Source organism: Anomaloglossus baeobatrachus, chromosome 10 (assembly GCF_048569485.1).
Source record: "Anomaloglossus baeobatrachus isolate aAnoBae1 chromosome 10, aAnoBae1.hap1, whole genome shotgun sequence".
Classification (NCBI taxonomy): Eukaryota; Metazoa; Chordata; class Amphibia; order Anura; family Aromobatidae; genus Anomaloglossus; species Anomaloglossus baeobatrachus.
Window position 1 is genome coordinate 70887421 of NC_134362.1, and position 16502 is coordinate 70903922.

Consider the following 16502-nt stretch of genomic DNA (forward strand, 5'->3'; position numbering starts at 1 on the left):
TGAGATCGCACACGCAATTGCAACGTGTAAAGCGGGCTTTAGAGTATTTTTTCTCAATCACTTTGTGGAAGTTTGTGGACTTTTCAGCCGCTTCATTAAAATTAATCTAATGTGGAATGAAAAAAATATATTATATTTACCAAACAGGCAACACCCCACATGTGGGTGAACACAACTGTTTGGGTACAGGGCAGTATTTGTAAGTAAAAGAGCTCTATTTCACTTTTAAAGTGCAAATTTGGCTGGAAAAGATTGGAGACACAATGCTCAATTTGCATTAACCCTGAGATGTCAAAGCAGCAGAAACCCTCAGGAGTGAACCCATTTTGGAATGAATTCTTGTAGGCGTGTAGTGACTATTTTGAATTGCTGTCTATCATTTAAAAAAATGCCTATCTTAACCTGACAATGGTGTTATTTTCTAAATGTATCTTTGTTTGATTCAATTTGAGGTTAAATTGTTTGTTTTTTTGTCTTTAAAGATATTATCTTGGAGACTTTACAGCTAATGCTATCACAAAGGTGACTTTAAAATGAAAGGAGACACCAACTCCATAGTGAGCAAACATCATTCGCATCTGAGGTGCAGTCGGGGATGGGGGGGGGGGTCTTTACATTAGTTTGTTTTTTTACAACTATTAAATGACAACTAGAAACAAAATACTGATGATTAACCAATAAAACACCAAAAAGATAATTTATGCACCAGTTTTTGTCCAATAAATTAACATCGCACCTATCAAAAATGGAGCAATATGACATAAACATGACCCATTGAGCTACAAAAAAAAGGTATTTGAAATATAGCAACAAAAGTCAAAACAGCAGACTAAAAATATAATTAATTCAAATGCATTCAATTACATACACTTCTTAACATTGAAATTGTAACATCAAAAAGGAAAAGTTATAGAATTATGGAAATCACAAGATGGATATACATGGTAATGACTAGTGATGAGCGAGTACCAAAAAGCTCGGGTGCTCGAGGCTCGGGCCGAGCATCCCAAGATACTCGTGTACTCGGCCCGAGCACCAAGCCCAATGTTATCCTATGGGAGACCCGAGTATTTTTCTGAAATGACCCCGGCAGCATGTAGAAACCCTAAAAATGTCACAAAAGTCTCAGAAGAGTGCTCAAATGACATGACAACAGCATGGGGAAGACCCCTTGAAGCATTTATCACTCAAAAGTCACAGCTGTGAACAATTTTTTCCGAGTTTTACGCCATTTTTACGGACTCACCAGAAAACCTTCCAAAATGACACCAAAATGAATTTTCATGGCGGAAATGTTAAGGGCACATACCCAATAGTGAGATAGAGCTGGTGTATGTTACTTTTTGAGATTATTACATGAAAGATTTTACGTAAAAACATTGTGTGGCACTCCGATGTCCAAAACGCACGTTTTGTGCGTTTTATTAGCGATGTCGGTCATTTTTTTTTTATTCTATCTCCCGTCGGTCTTTCTCGCTCTGTCGGTCTCTCTCTGTCTTGTCTGTCCCCCTCTCACAGTCTGTCGGTCATTCTCCCCCCTCTCTCTTACTTACCGTTCCCCGATCACTGCCGCAGCGCTCCACAGCTGTTCACTAAACTCCGGCGGCTTTTCCTCTTTTGAAAAAGCCGGCCGCTCATTAAACAATCTCGTATTCCCTGCTTTCCTGCTTTTCGGCGCCTATGATTGGTTTCAGTGAGACACGCCCCCACGCTGAGTGACAGGTGTCTCACTGCACCCAATCACAGCAGCCGGTGGGCGTGTCTATACTGTGCAGTGAAATAAATAATTAAATAATTAAAAAAAACGGCGTGCGGTCCCCCCAATTTTAATACCAGCCAGATAAAGCCATACGGCTGAAGGCTGGTATTCTCAGGATGGGGAGCTCCACGTTATGGGGAGCCCCCCAGCCTAACAATATCAGTCAGCAGCCGCCCAGAATTGCCGCATACATTAGATGCGACAGTTCTGGGACAGTACCCGGCTCTTCCCGATTTACCCTAGTGCGTTGGCAAATCGGGATAATAAGGAGTTAATGGCAGCCCATAGCTGCCAATAAGTCCTAGATTAATCATGTCAGGCGTCTCCCCGAGATTCCTTCCATGATTAATCTGTAAATTACAGTTAAAAAACACACACACACAAAAAATCCTTTATTAGAAATAAAAAAACACTAACAAAGTCCCTCATCACCAATTTATTAACCCCGACAAAGCCTCCATGTCCGGCGTAATCCACAGTCCTCCAGCGTCGCATCCAGCTGTGCTGCATGAAGGTGACAGGAGCTGTAGAATACACCGCCGCTCCTGTCAGCTTCACACAGCAACTGAAGACAGCCGCGCGATCAGCTGAGCTGTCACTGAGGTTACCTGGATCCAGCGGTGGATGCAGCGGTGGCCGCGGGTAACCTCAGTGACAGCTCAGCTGATCGCACTACTCACCGCCACACCGGTCAGCTCCACGCAGCAACTGAGGTGAGTATCGCGATCAGCTGAGCTGTCACTGAGGTTACCTGGATCCAGCGGTGGATGCAGATCGCGCTACTCACCGCCGCTCCGGTCAGCTCCACGCAGCAACTGAGGTGAGTATGGCGATCAGCTGAGCTGTCACTGAGGTTAATCGCGGCCACCGCTGGATCCGTGGCCGTGAGTTACCTGACTGAAAGCAGCTGATCGAGCTACTCACCTCAGTTGCTGTGTGAAGCTGACAGGAGCGGCGGTGTATTCTGCAGCTCCTGTCACCTGCATGCAGCAGAGCTGGACGCGACGCTGGAGGTCTGTGGATTACGCCGGACATGGAGGGCTTTGTCGGGGTTAATAAATTGGTGATGAGGGACTTTGTTAATGTTTTTTATTTCTAAAAAAGGATTTTTCGTGTGTGTGTGTTTTTTAACTGTAATTTACAGATTAATCATGGAAGGTTTCTCGGGGAGACGCCTGACATGATTAATCTAGGACTTATTGGCAGCTATGGGCTGCCATTAACTCCTTATTACCCCGATTTGCCAACGCACTAGGGTAAATCGGGAAGAGCCGGGTACAGTCCCAGAACTGTCGCATATAATGTATGCGGCAATTCTGGGCGGCTTCTGACTGATATTGTTAGGCTGGGGGGCTCCCCATAACGTGGGACTCCCCATCCTGAGAATACCAGCCTTCAGCTGTATGGCTTTATCTGGCTGGTATTAAAATTGGGGGGACCGCACGCCGGTTTTTTAAAATTATTTATTTATTTATTTTACTGCACAGTATAGACACGCCCACCGGCTGCTGTGATTGGGTGCAGTGAGACACCTGTCACCCAGCGTGGGGGCGTGTCTCACTGCAACCAATCATAGGCGCCTGTGGGCAGGGAAAGCAGGGAATATGAGATGGCTGTGTGCAGAGCACAGCGCGCCCGCCGGTATAAAGGCTTGGTCACGCTGTGCGGGCCGGCCAATCACTGCAATTCCACAAATAACAGGGCTGTTGCATTGTAGTGGTCTGCCAGCCAATCCCTGCATGAGGGCTGGCTCTCAAAAGAGCACCAACATGCAGGGATGAAGACCACGAGTACAGCACGAGTATCGCGAAATTACTCGGTACCCGCCGAGTAGCCCGAGTACAGTGATACTCGTGCGAGTACCGAGTAGTGACAAGCATACTCGCTCATCACTAGTAATGACGTGCAAAATTTTTAACACAATATATAAATATCTATTTATTCAGTCTTGAGTATGGGTGTCCTGGGCAGAAATAACTGCATTTACAGCTTTGGCGGCTATCAATGAGGTTACTAATGGCTGAAGAATTGGCCAGGCTGGAAAAAACCCAAGCAGATTTATGAGATTTTCTTAGGAAAGAACATTCATGGCCTATCTTACATTAAATAAAAGTTAATTTTATGTCTATTGGGGGGGTCTCCTAACTTTGCTCTGTCAGTTAATAAAAAAAAAGATCAGGCTTATTTACTTTTAATGTCTGATTCTTTTGTCCTCGTGCAGATAAGCCGCTGTCATTGGAGACTCATAAAGAAGATAGAATCTCTCTTCCCTGACAAGCCTCAGTGTCTATGGTGGGGGTTGAACGATCCTTCTACTAACATCTATATAATGTATATAGGGCCTTTGCTTCGGCTCAGCCTCATTCAAGTGGGATAATTGTTGATCATTCCTCTTGCAGATCAATTTGGTCCTTGGGTTCAGAGCCCATAATGACATATTTATGTCCTATATTGAACATCAATTACAAAATGCACGTCTGGAACTCCAATGGTGTGAACAATGTGCAAAACTCAAAACATTTACCTTATTGTCTATATTGAACATCGGCCATCTATTTTTTTCAGAAAGTGCATAGGAAGCTATTAAATACTTCATGACCATATAATGTAAATATAGGGGTTGTGGGTGCAGGATGCTGTGTGACAGGGCTGTTGGAGCATCATACTGAGTGAGGAGCTGTGGGGTGCATCATAGTGAGCAGGAGCCTATAGGGACATCATATTGAATTATGGGGACCATTGAGGCATCAAACTAAGTGAGATCTTGTAGGGTTCATCATTCTGAGTGAGGGGTTCTGGGGGCATCAGATTGAGTGAGGAGTTCTGGAGGCAACATATTGAGTGAGGTGTTTTGGGGGCATTTTATTAGGTAAGGGTTTAAGGAGTGCATCATACTGAATGAAGGACTGTAAAGTATTATACTGACTGAGGGGCAGTAGAGAGTATCTTATGTAAGACCATCATACTGATTGAAAAGCTATGGGAGCATCATAATGAGTTGGGGGCTGTGGGGGCCTCATACTGAATAAAGGGCTGTGAATCATACTGAGTGGTTGAGGCTATGTGAGGGCATCATTATAAGTGTGGGGTACATCATACTCATTGGGTGGCTGTAGAAGTGTCATACTGTATGAGGGACTTTAGGGGAATTATGCTAAGTGAGGGACTTTGCGGGCATCGTACTGAGCGAGGGACTGTAGTAGTATTATATTCAGTGGGGAGCATCATACTAAGTGAGGAGTTGTATAGGGGGTGCATAATACTGAGTAATATGCAGTGGAGATGTACCGACCCAGCGTCAGCAGCCAAGACTGCTCGGATCCGGATCCGCAGTGGCTCGAGGAGTCTCCGGACCCGGAAGAGGTCGTGCGGCCACTCGAAATAAAAGGGGGGTATTTACAGGGGGTTTTGTGTTTAGAGTTTGTGACACCACCCACGGTGTGTGGTAAGGTGGAGTACCACCACTGCTGTTGGGAGCGCCCGGTGGCGATGGGATGGCAGCTAGGTGTTTAACCCCACCGTGGGTAGGGGAATGCCCTGGTGCTTGGTGATGGCAATAAGGGGATGCCGTTGGGGAGGAAAGGGTCACTGCATACTCACTCAGTCCAATAACGCTGACACCGACAACTTGTAAACCGAAATTCTGAGCACCGCTGCAGCAAGGAGGGAGCACGCCTGGATCCCGTGCCCGTTGGTGTTGCTTGTTAGCCTGTGACCTTTCCCTTGGCACCTTCTTTACTGGTTTACTGTAGTATAGAACTAGTCGTGTCCCGCTCACCCGTATGGCTAATGGAGTGAGCTTGCTCTCAGGGTTCACGCTTGGGATATTCTGGACTATGTATTGGGAAAGTCCTATCCCCCTCGTTGCGCTAGTACCCCGATTTTGGAGCGGGTGGAGGACGATTCTTGAAAACTTCGCCCTCGTTGGGTGAATTACCAGGATGCTTGAAGCTACTTCCCAACCTAGGATCCACATACCCTGTCGTGCCCTGGCCCCTTCACAGAGATGGCGCAAGGCCGCCGGCTGCCCTCCGTGGCAGTTCCGTGCCCCTTGACACGATCCTGTTATGATCCGGAACCATGGAAGACCACCACAAATCATTGGCAAAAGGTGACAAGAGCATTGGCAACTAATCTGGCCGCCATCCTCTTACTAACAATCACAACTAAAAGTAGCCGAGGGGTGAACTAACATCCTGTGCACCGCGAACCCAGCCGGAGAACTAACTATCCGAAAGGTAGGAAAGATGAATAACTCTCTGCCTCAGAAAATAGACAAGAATAGCTAGCCCCCCACATTCAAAGACTGCGGTGATATAGGAAAAACACAATACACAGGTAGATGACAGGATTAGCAAAAGGTGAGGCCCCCGCTGACTAAAATAGGAAAGGACAGGAAAGGGACTGATGGTGGCCAGAGAAAAATCCTGCAAAATACCAACTTCCTGATAGTACAAAAAGGCCCTCAGATCGCACGATCTGAACTCCGTCCTATGCCAGGTGCCCTTGTCATACCAATGAACAGAAAACAAGAATCATAACAAAGTCAACAAGCCACAAACACATGAACCCAAAGGAGCTATACTCCACACAGAACTGCAGGGAGTTCCCCAACAAGCCACTGAGGGGAAAAATCCCTGCAAGCAAATAAGCTGAAAATAACCACAGCAAATGACAAACCCAGATAAACAAAAGAACCAGGCAATAAATAAAGAGCAAGCACTTATCTGGGGAAGATGAGGTGTAGAGCAGGATTAAGCAGGCTGGAGATACAAAGAACAACTGACATCCGGCAACAGCCTGCAATCAGACCAGGATTTAAATAAGCAGAGAGATAGCAAAGGAAACACCCACTGCACAACACACCTGGTCCAAGTCCAAACCATTCCTGGCCACCAGAGGGAGCCTCCAAGCAGCCAAAACATAACTAACATTCACAACAGTACCCCCCACTTGAGGAGGGGTCACCGAACTCTCACCCACGCCACCGGGTCGCTCGGGATGAGCATGATGGAAGGTGCGAACCAACCTGTCTGCATGAATGTCAGAAGCCACAACCCAAGAGTTATCCTCCTCCCCATAACCCTTCCATTTCACAAGGTACTAAAGCTGACGCCTACAGCGATGGGAATCCAGAATTTTTTCAACCTCATACTCCAGATCCCCTTGTACCAAAACAGGGTCAGGAGGTGCTGCTGCAGGAACTGCTGGCTCCACATGTTTCTTCAACAAGGACTTATGGAAGACATTGGGAATCTTAAATGACGCAGGCAGAGTCAAACGGAAAGATACAGGGTTAATAATCTCCGAAATCTTATAAGGTCCAATAAATCTGGGCTTAAATTTAGGAGATGGAACGCTCATAGAAATATTTTTAGAGGACAACCACACCATGTCCCCTACTTTAAACCGGGGACCAACAGTCCGACGCCGGTTGGCAAACTTTTGGGCAGTTTCTTGGGACTGAAACAATTTATCCACTACCTTCCCCCTAATTTGCTGCATTCTGTTGACCACCGAATCCACCCCCGGACAGTCAGACGCCTCAAGCTGCCCTGAGAGGAACCTAGGGTGATACCCAAAATTGCAGAAAAAGGGGGGCACCAATGTGGTAGAGCTAGCTCTATTGTTAAGGGCAAATTCAGCCAAAGGCAAAAACAAAACCCAGTCATCCTGATCCGCAGAAACAAAACACCGTAAATAGGTCTCCAGGGTCTGGTTAGCCCTTTCAGTCTGACCGTTGGTCTGAGGATGAAACGCCAAGGAGAAAGACAGCTGAACACCCAATTTGGAGAAAAAAATCCTCCAAAACCTGGATACAAACTGCACCCCTCTGTCAGAAACAATGTTTTCGGGAATACCATGCAAACGAACAACATGTTGGAAAAACAAAGGCACCAACTCTGATGAAGACGGCAACTTAGATAAGGGAACCAAGTGGACCATCTTGGAGAATCTGTCACAGATCACCCAAATCACAGTCATTTTCTGAGAGACGGGAAGCTCTGAAATAAAATCCATAGAGATGTGCGTCCAAGATTTCTTAGGTACAGGCAAAGGCAATAATAGCCCACTAGAACGTGAACAACAGGGCTTGGACCTAGAACAAACTGCACATGACTGCACAAAACGACGGACATCTCGGGACAGGGAAGGCCACCAAAAAGAGCGTCTCACAAGATCCCGAGTACCAAAAATGCCAGGATGACCCGCCAAAACAGAGCAATGAACCTCAGAGACAACTCGGTCTCTCCATTGGTCTGGGACAAACAGTTTCCCTGTAGGACATCTCTCAGGTTTATCCCCCTGAAATTCCGCCAGTGCCAACCGCAGATCAGGCGAAATAGCCGAGAAAACTACACCATCATTCAGGATAGTAGACGGTTCGACAACCTCCAAAAAGTCAGCGCAGAAACTCCTGGAAAGGGCATCGGCCTTAACATTCTTGGTGCCCGGCAAAAAAGAGACCACAAAATTAAACCGGGTAAAAAACAAAGCCCACCTGGCCTGCCGAGGATTCAACCTCTTGGCCGATTCCAGATAGATGAGATTCTTGTGGTCCGTAAGCACCACAACTTGATGCCTAGCCCCCTCCAACCAATGCCTCCACTCTTCAAATGCCCACTTCATAGCCAATAATTCCCGGTTCCCCACATCATAATTCCGTTCAGAAGGAGCAAACTTCTGAGAGAAAAAGGCACAGGGCTTAAGTTTACCCGAAGTAGCGTCTCGTTGAGACAGAACAGCACCTGCTCCGATCTCTGAGGCATCGATCTCAACTTGAAATGGGCGAGACACATCAGGTTGCTGCAGAACTGGGGCAGAAGTGAATCGCCTTTTAAGCTCCTGGAAGGCCACAATAGCCTCAGGGGTCCAATGGTCAGCATCAGCTCCCTTCTTTGTCAAATCTGTCAGAGGTTTGACTGTCGCGGGCGGAGGAGGGGACGCTGCGCTCACCCACTGCTCGGGTCCGGCTGCTGCTGCTGCTGCTCGATGGTGGCTCGAGCGGTGGGCCGGATCCCGGGGACTCGAGCGACGTTCCTCGCCCGTGAGTGAAAAGGGGAATGGTTTTGGGGATTTATTGTCCGTGACGCCACCCACGGTTGTGGTGAGGTTGTGACACCACCGCTGCTCTGGACGGGGATCCCGGGAGCGATGACAGGGAGCAGCTTGGATGTAGTTCTTCCCCTCCATGGGTAGGGGGGTTGGTTGTCCCGGTGCCCCGGTGAGGGGTAGGGATGGATGGCAGGCGGGTTACGGGGCTTGGTGAGGTGTAGGGTCGCGGGGGCAGCGCTGTGCCGTACGGCACGGTGGTACTCACTCAGCCAATGACGAATGCAAAGTCCTTGGTAAAACACACGGCTGGATGGACGGGTCCCACAGGCAGCTGCGGTGTTTTTCTCCTGACCCAGTTTGGTAGTGTAAGTCCTTTCCTGCCCCTTCGTGTACGCTCCTCCTGCGCTCTGGTTTCCAGCTGGCTCCCCGGTTCATACCGGACGGGCCACTACCCTGTCCCGGCTACCTACGGTTCCACCAAGACTGTCTTCCCAGCTCCTGCAGACAGCCACTACCGTCTGCCTCACTGGCTACCCGAGGGACCTAGGCTCCAACCTAGGCCCCAGTCTGCGTCTTCCTCTCTGCAGACCTCCTCTCTCTTCCTCTGCCTGGACTTGTCTGAACTTGTTTCCTGCCTCAGGCCAGCTAAACTCCTCGGTGAGCATGCCCATCTGCCTGACTCCGCCCACCTGGTGTGTGTCTGAACCCGAGGAAGAAATCGGTCTCACTGGGGATGACTGCTGTGAACTGCTGGGGGTGGGGGTGTGTGTGTGTTGTTACCTGTGGCCCCTGGCTTGTCCAGGGCACCACATGACAATGGCAGATAAATTGGCTATAAATTTACGGTAAAAATTAGCAAACCCCAAAAACCGCTGCAGGGATTTTAGAGAAGTCAGTTGCACCCAGTCGTAAATAGCCTGAACCTTAACCAGGTCCATTTCGATAGCGGAGGGAGACAGGATGAAGCCCAAAAAGGAAATCCTTTGCACCCCAAAGAGGCACTTGGACCCCTTAACATACAGTGCATTATCCTTAAGTATCTGAAAAACATCCCGCAGTTGCCCAACATGAGAGTCCCAATCATCAGAAAAAAATCAAGATGTCATCCAAATACACAATCAAAAATTTACCAATAAGGTCCCAAAAAATATCATTCATGAAGGCCTGGAAGACGGAGGGTGCATTAGTGAGCCCAAAAGGCATCACTAGGTACTCAAAATGCCCCTCAGGAGTATTAAAAGCCGTCTTCCATTCATCACCCTCCTGAATACGGATGAGATTATACGCACCCTTGAGATCCAGTTTCGTAAATGATTTGGCACTCTTCACTCTAGAGAACAGATCAGACATCAGAGGCAAAGGGTACTGATATTTGACCGTAATTTTATTAAGAAGACGGTAATCAATACAAGGCCTCAACGAACCATCTTTCTTAGCAACAAAGAAAAAGCCGGCACCCAAAGGAGAAGATGAGGGCCGAATGTGCCCCTTCTCCAATGATTCCCTGATGTATGACCGCATGGCATCATGTTCGGGCACAGACAAGTTGAAAATCCGCCCCTTGGGAAATTTACAACCGGGCACCAACTCAATGGCACAGTCACAGTCCCGGTGTGGGGGCAGAGAATCAGATTCCTGGTCATTAAATACATCACGGAAATCAGACAAGAAGGCCGGAACATCAACTGCCTGAGCAGACGTGGATGACACGGAAAGATCCTGATGCACACCTTGACAACCCCAACTAGCTACCGACAAGGATCTCCAGTCAAAAACCGGATTAGGGGTCTGCAACCACGGAAATCACAGTACCAAGGTATCCTGTTGATTATGCAATACTAAAAATGTACAAGTTTCCTGATGCGCTGGTGCAACTCTCATAGGCACCTGGGTCCAAAATTGGGGTTTATGTTCTGCCAAAGGGGTAGCATCAATGCCCCTTAAAGGAATAGGAGTTTGCAAAGGAACCATGGGGAAACCACAATCCCTAGCAAACCCAAAATCCATCAAATTGAGCGCTGCCACACAAAGGCAAATGCAGAAAAGGAAGACAATGAGCAAATCAATGTGACAGACAAAAGAAACTTTGGTTGCAAAGAACCCACAGTAACAGAAATAGCCAATCTCCTTTCACGGTTAGGGCAGACAGAGAGGTTATGAGAAGCATCTCCACAATAGAAGCACAGTCTATTCTTCCGTCTGAACCCCTGCCGACTAGCATTAGAAAGGCCCCTATCACACTCCATAGGCTCCAAAGGCTGTTCCACAGGCACAAAACTGCGCTCACGTAAACGCCTATCAATCTGAATGGCCAAGGTCATAGAGGCATCAAAACCAGAAGGGACAGAGAAATCCTACCATTACATCCTTCACAGCATCAGCAATAGCCTTCCAAAAAAGAGCCGCAAGCGCATCATCATTCCATTTGGTAAGGACTGCCCACTTTCGAAATTTCTGACAAAACGTTTCTGCAGAATCCAAACCCTGAGTTTAGGACAACAAGACCTTTTCTGCTTGGTCCACAATATTGGGTTCGTCATATGATAAACCCAAGGCCTGAAAAAAGGAGTCCACATCACTGAGAATCGGATCATCAGACGCTAAAGAGAAGGCCCAGTCCTGAGGGTCACCATGCAGTAAGGAGATGACAATCTTAACCTGCTGTACGGGATTCCCTGAGGACTTAGGGCGCAGGTCAAAAAATAATTTACAATTATTTTTGAAGCTCAAAAATCTAGACCTATCTCCCGAAACAAATTCAGGAACAGGAATCTTAGGCTCTGCAAGGGGAGTCAGTGCAAGATAAGACTCTATACGACGAACCTTAGCATCAAGATGAGCAACACGCTCATCTAATTCATCCATGCTAGACAAAAGAAATCTTCCACAGAACCCAAAGAAGGAGAGGAAAAATACCAAAAAAAAAAAACAAAAAAGGTTTTCTCAGCAGCTTTTTTTTTTTTTCTTTTCTTCTTAAGAGAACCCTTTAAATTTGTTGGCCGGATGTACTGTTATGATCCGGAACCATGGAAGACCACCACAAATCATTGGCAAAAGGTGACAAGAGCAATGGCAACTAATCTGGCCGCCATCCCCTTACTAACCATCACAACTAGAAGTAGCCGAGGGGTGAACTAACATCCTGTGCACCGCGAACCCAGCCGGAGAACTAACTATCCTAAAGGTAGGAAAGATGAATAACTCTCTGCCTCAGAAAATAGACAAGAATAGCTAGCCCCCCCCATTCAAAGACTGCGGTGATATAGGAAAAACACAATACACAGGTAGATGACAGGATTAGCAAAAGGTGAGGCCCCCGCTGACTAAAATAGGAAAGGACAGGAAAGGGACTGATGGTGGCCAGAGAAAAATCCTGCAAAATACCAACTTCCTGATAGTACAAAAAGGCCCTCAGATCACACGATCTGAACTCCGTCCTATACCAAGTGCCCTTGTCATACCAATGAACAGAAAACAAGAATCATAACAAAGTCAACAAGACACAATCACATGGACCCAAAGGAGCTATACTCCACACAGAACTGCAGGGAGTTCCCCAACAAGCCACTGAGGGGAAAAATCCCTGCAAGCAAATAAACTGAAAATAACCACAGCAAATGACAAACCCAGATAAACAAAAGAACCAGACAATAAATAAAGAGCAAGCACTTATCTGGGGAAGATGTGGTGTAGAGCAGGATTAAGCAGGCTGGAGATACAAAGAACAACTGACATCCGGCAACAGCCTGCAATCAGACAAGGATTTAAATAAGCAGAGAGTTAGCAAAGGAAACACCCACTGCACAACACACCTGGTCCAAGTCCAAACCATTCCTGGCCACCAGAGGGAGCCTCCCAGCAGCCAAAACAAAACTAACATTCACAACAGGATCCCCTGCGACCGGGGTTCCAGCTGCTACCAGGCCCAGACCAACATCTGCCACCTAGTGTTAACAGAGGAAACAAACTGTGGACAAGAAAGAGCAATAGAGTCTTAACTGATAAACAGTAAAGAGGAAGTTAATGGAAAAACTCACCTATAGGGGTTGTGCCAGTCACAACTCCTATATTGGCTTGATCGCAGGGTGAATCAGCTGCAGCCCCGAAAATATGAATATGAGTGGTTGTAGAGGAGACCGGGTTTTATGCCGCGCTTTTCACCAAATACAGGAGGCAGATAGGGTTAATCCATGTCTTTTATTAAACAAGAACAGGTCTACGCGTTTCAATGGACTCAGCCCTCTTCCTCAGGACATGTGGACATGTGTTAATGACAGGATAATGCAGTCTGGAGAGACAAGGCAGTACTTATATGCTCGTCATAGATCCTCCCTTTTTGAAAAAAATCAGCGGGATCTTTAACCATTTGAAAAAAAACGGTCAAATCACATTTAGAAAAAACTGAAATGAAACTGATATTCAAAATGACAATGAAATGATTCTATGAAATTTTTTATCATACTCAGAATAAATTGAAAAAATAATAATAAAAATATTTTTTTTTTTTATAAATATACATGGAAGGATTAAAAATTATATATGTGTATGTGAGTGGTCTGAGTATGATCAAAACTTTCATGGAATCATTTCATTGTCATTTTGGATATCAGTTTTATTTCAGTTTTTTCTAAATGTGATTTGACCGTTTTTTTCAAATGGTTAAAGATCCCGCCAATACTATGTCTGTATACATTACCCATCACCCTCACTCTCTATACTATGTATACATTACCACTCCCTATACTATGTCTGTATACATCACCCTTCAGCCTCTCTCCATATACTATGTCTGTATACATCACCCCTCACCATCTCCCCCTATACTATGCCTGTATACATCATCTCTCACCCTCACTCCCTATAGTATGTCTATTTACATCACCCCTCACCCTCTCTCTCACCATACTGTGTCCAAAGATACTTCCCTCTCACCATCCTCTCTTCCCACCACACTGTGTCCACAGATACTTCCCGCTCTCCCCCATACTGTGTCTATAGATAATGCCCCCCCACCCTCTCTCCCCATACTGTGTCTATAGATAATGCCCCCTCCCCACCCTCTCTCCCCATACTGTGTCTATAGATAATGCCCCCTCCCCACCCTCTCTCCCCCATACTGTGTCTATAGATACGGCCCCCTCCCCACCCTCTCTCCCTATACTGTGTTTATAGATACTGCTCCCTCTCCACCCTCTGTCCCCCAGAACTGTGTCTATAGATACCTTCCTCTCCCCACCCTCTGTCCCTCAATACTGTGTCTATAGATACTTCCTTCTCCCCACCCTGTCCCCCAATACTGTGTCCATAGATACGGTAGTTCCCTCTCCCCACCCTCTCTCCCCCATACTGTGTCTATAGATACTGCCCCCTCCCCACCCTCTGTCCCCCCATTCTGTGTGCATAGATACCTCGCCCGTCACCCCATACTGTTCCTCTTCCGTGTCTTCAGCTCCACTGGAGCACTTATCATCAGCATTATCTGCCACCGCTGCACTCCCGCCCTGACTTCCGGATCAGTAGTGTGATCAGCTGACCTGATCACACTACAGCCGACTCTCTGATCCATAAGTCAGCGCCAGTGATCACCACTTCAATTGTCCTCGCGTTTGAAAGATATATGAAGACAATTGAGCAGTGGGAGCCACGCGCTGCAGTTTCTCCAAGTCTTAACTGTCAGATTGACAGCTGCACTCAGAAAATGGCTGGCTCCCACTACGGGGCGGAGAAACACAGCTGCCAGGGAGACTTTCACAGTGCCGCACCCGCAGACCCGATAGCGCCCCCCTGACAGTTGCACCTGGGGCATTGCCCCGCCAGTCCCCCACTAGATACGCCTCTGGTGAGGGGCTCTGACGTATCATACTGAGTTTAGTGAGGTGCTGTGGGAGTATCATAATGCTGTAATATCACACTGTGTGAGAGTGAATGAGGGGATGGCTGTGGGGGACATTATACTAAGTGAGTTGTGTGGTGCATCCTGGACGGGGACTATTATACTTGTATGGGGGGGTGTGGAGGCATCATAGTTAGTGAGATGTTGTGGGGGAATCACATTGATTGGGGGGCTTTGGGAGCATCACAATAAGTGAAGAGTTATGGGGAATTAAACTTAGTGGAGAGGCTGCAAGAACATATTTATAATAGTTTGGGGGCATTATTCAAAGTGAGGTGTTGTGGGGTGCGTTATACTAAGTGGGGCACTGTGGAGTGCATTGTACTCAGGGAAGGACTTTGGGGTAAATCATACTGAGTGATAGGCTATGGGACCATCGTACTGAGTGAGGGGCTGTGGCATGTATCATACTGAGAGGGAGACTGTAGGGGCATCATACAGAGATTAGCAATGTAGTCTTGCAGCACTGGGGTCTTGGGTACAAATCCCACCAATAACAAGCAGTTTGTATGTTCTCCATGTGTTTGTGTGGGTTTCCTCCGGGTTCTTCGGTTTCCTTCCACACTCCAAAGACATACTGATAGGGAATTTAGATTGTGAGCCCCACTGGGGATAGTGTTGCTGATATATGTAAAGCGCTATGGAATTAATGGCAGTATATAAATTAATAAATATTGTTATTATTCTGAGTGAGAGGCTGTGGTGAGTATTTTACAGAAAGGGAGGTTGTAGGGGCATCATACTGAATGAAAGTGAGTAGAAGAATCATAATGAGAAAGTGAAGGGCTGTGAGGGCATCATACTAACTGATTGGTTGTGAGGTGCATCATACTGTGTGGGGGGCTGTGTGGACATTATCAGTGGGTAGCTGTTGGGGCATCATACTGTGTGTTTGGCTTTAGGGACACAAGACTAAGTGAGGGGCTGTGGGGGCATCATATTGAGTGAGGAGCTTTTGTGACATAATGAGTGAGGGGATTTTGCGGCATCATAATAAATGAGGTGTCTGAGGTGCAGAATACTGATCAAGGGGCTATAGGAACATCATATTAATTTAGGGATTGTAGGGTACATTATACTAATTGGGGCAGGGGAGGGTTGAGGGGCAGCTTACTGAGGAAGAGGCTTTGGAGGCCATCATGCTGAGTGTAGGGCTGTAATGTCATCATACTGAGTGTGTGATGAAGAGCCATCATACAAAGTGAGGCTCTGTGGAGCTCTACTCATAGTGATTGGTAGGCCAACGTACGGAGTGTTGGCTCTGAGGAACATCATACTTAGGTGCCATGATCCTGTGTGGGCCGTGATACTTGTTGGGGGACTATGGAGAGATCAGACTGAATGAGGCTCTGTGGAGGAAGTATAGTTTGTGAGGGGCTCTGGGGAGATCATACTAAATGAGCAGCTTTCATATTGACTATGAGAGCTTTGAGTATTGCGATAGCATCAAACAAAGGGGTCATTATACTGAGTGGGGGGCTGTGGGAGCCATGATACTTGTGTGAAGGGTTGTAGGGATACCATACTGACTGGGGGGTCATCATAATGACACGCCATCATACAGTGTGGGGGCCATATTATCATGTGTGGGGGAATTATGGGTACATCCAGGGGTTTAATGATCGTGGTAGTAAAGATCCCTCCTCCTCCTAGTGTGTTTTAAAGGATTCACTAATAAAAGGATTTTATCGATGGTGAGTGCACTTGATTTTTCTTTTTTTGCTGAAAAGGCATATATGCAATGACTGGCGTTTCGTACACCATTTGTAATGAAGGGCGTACAGAAATGACCAG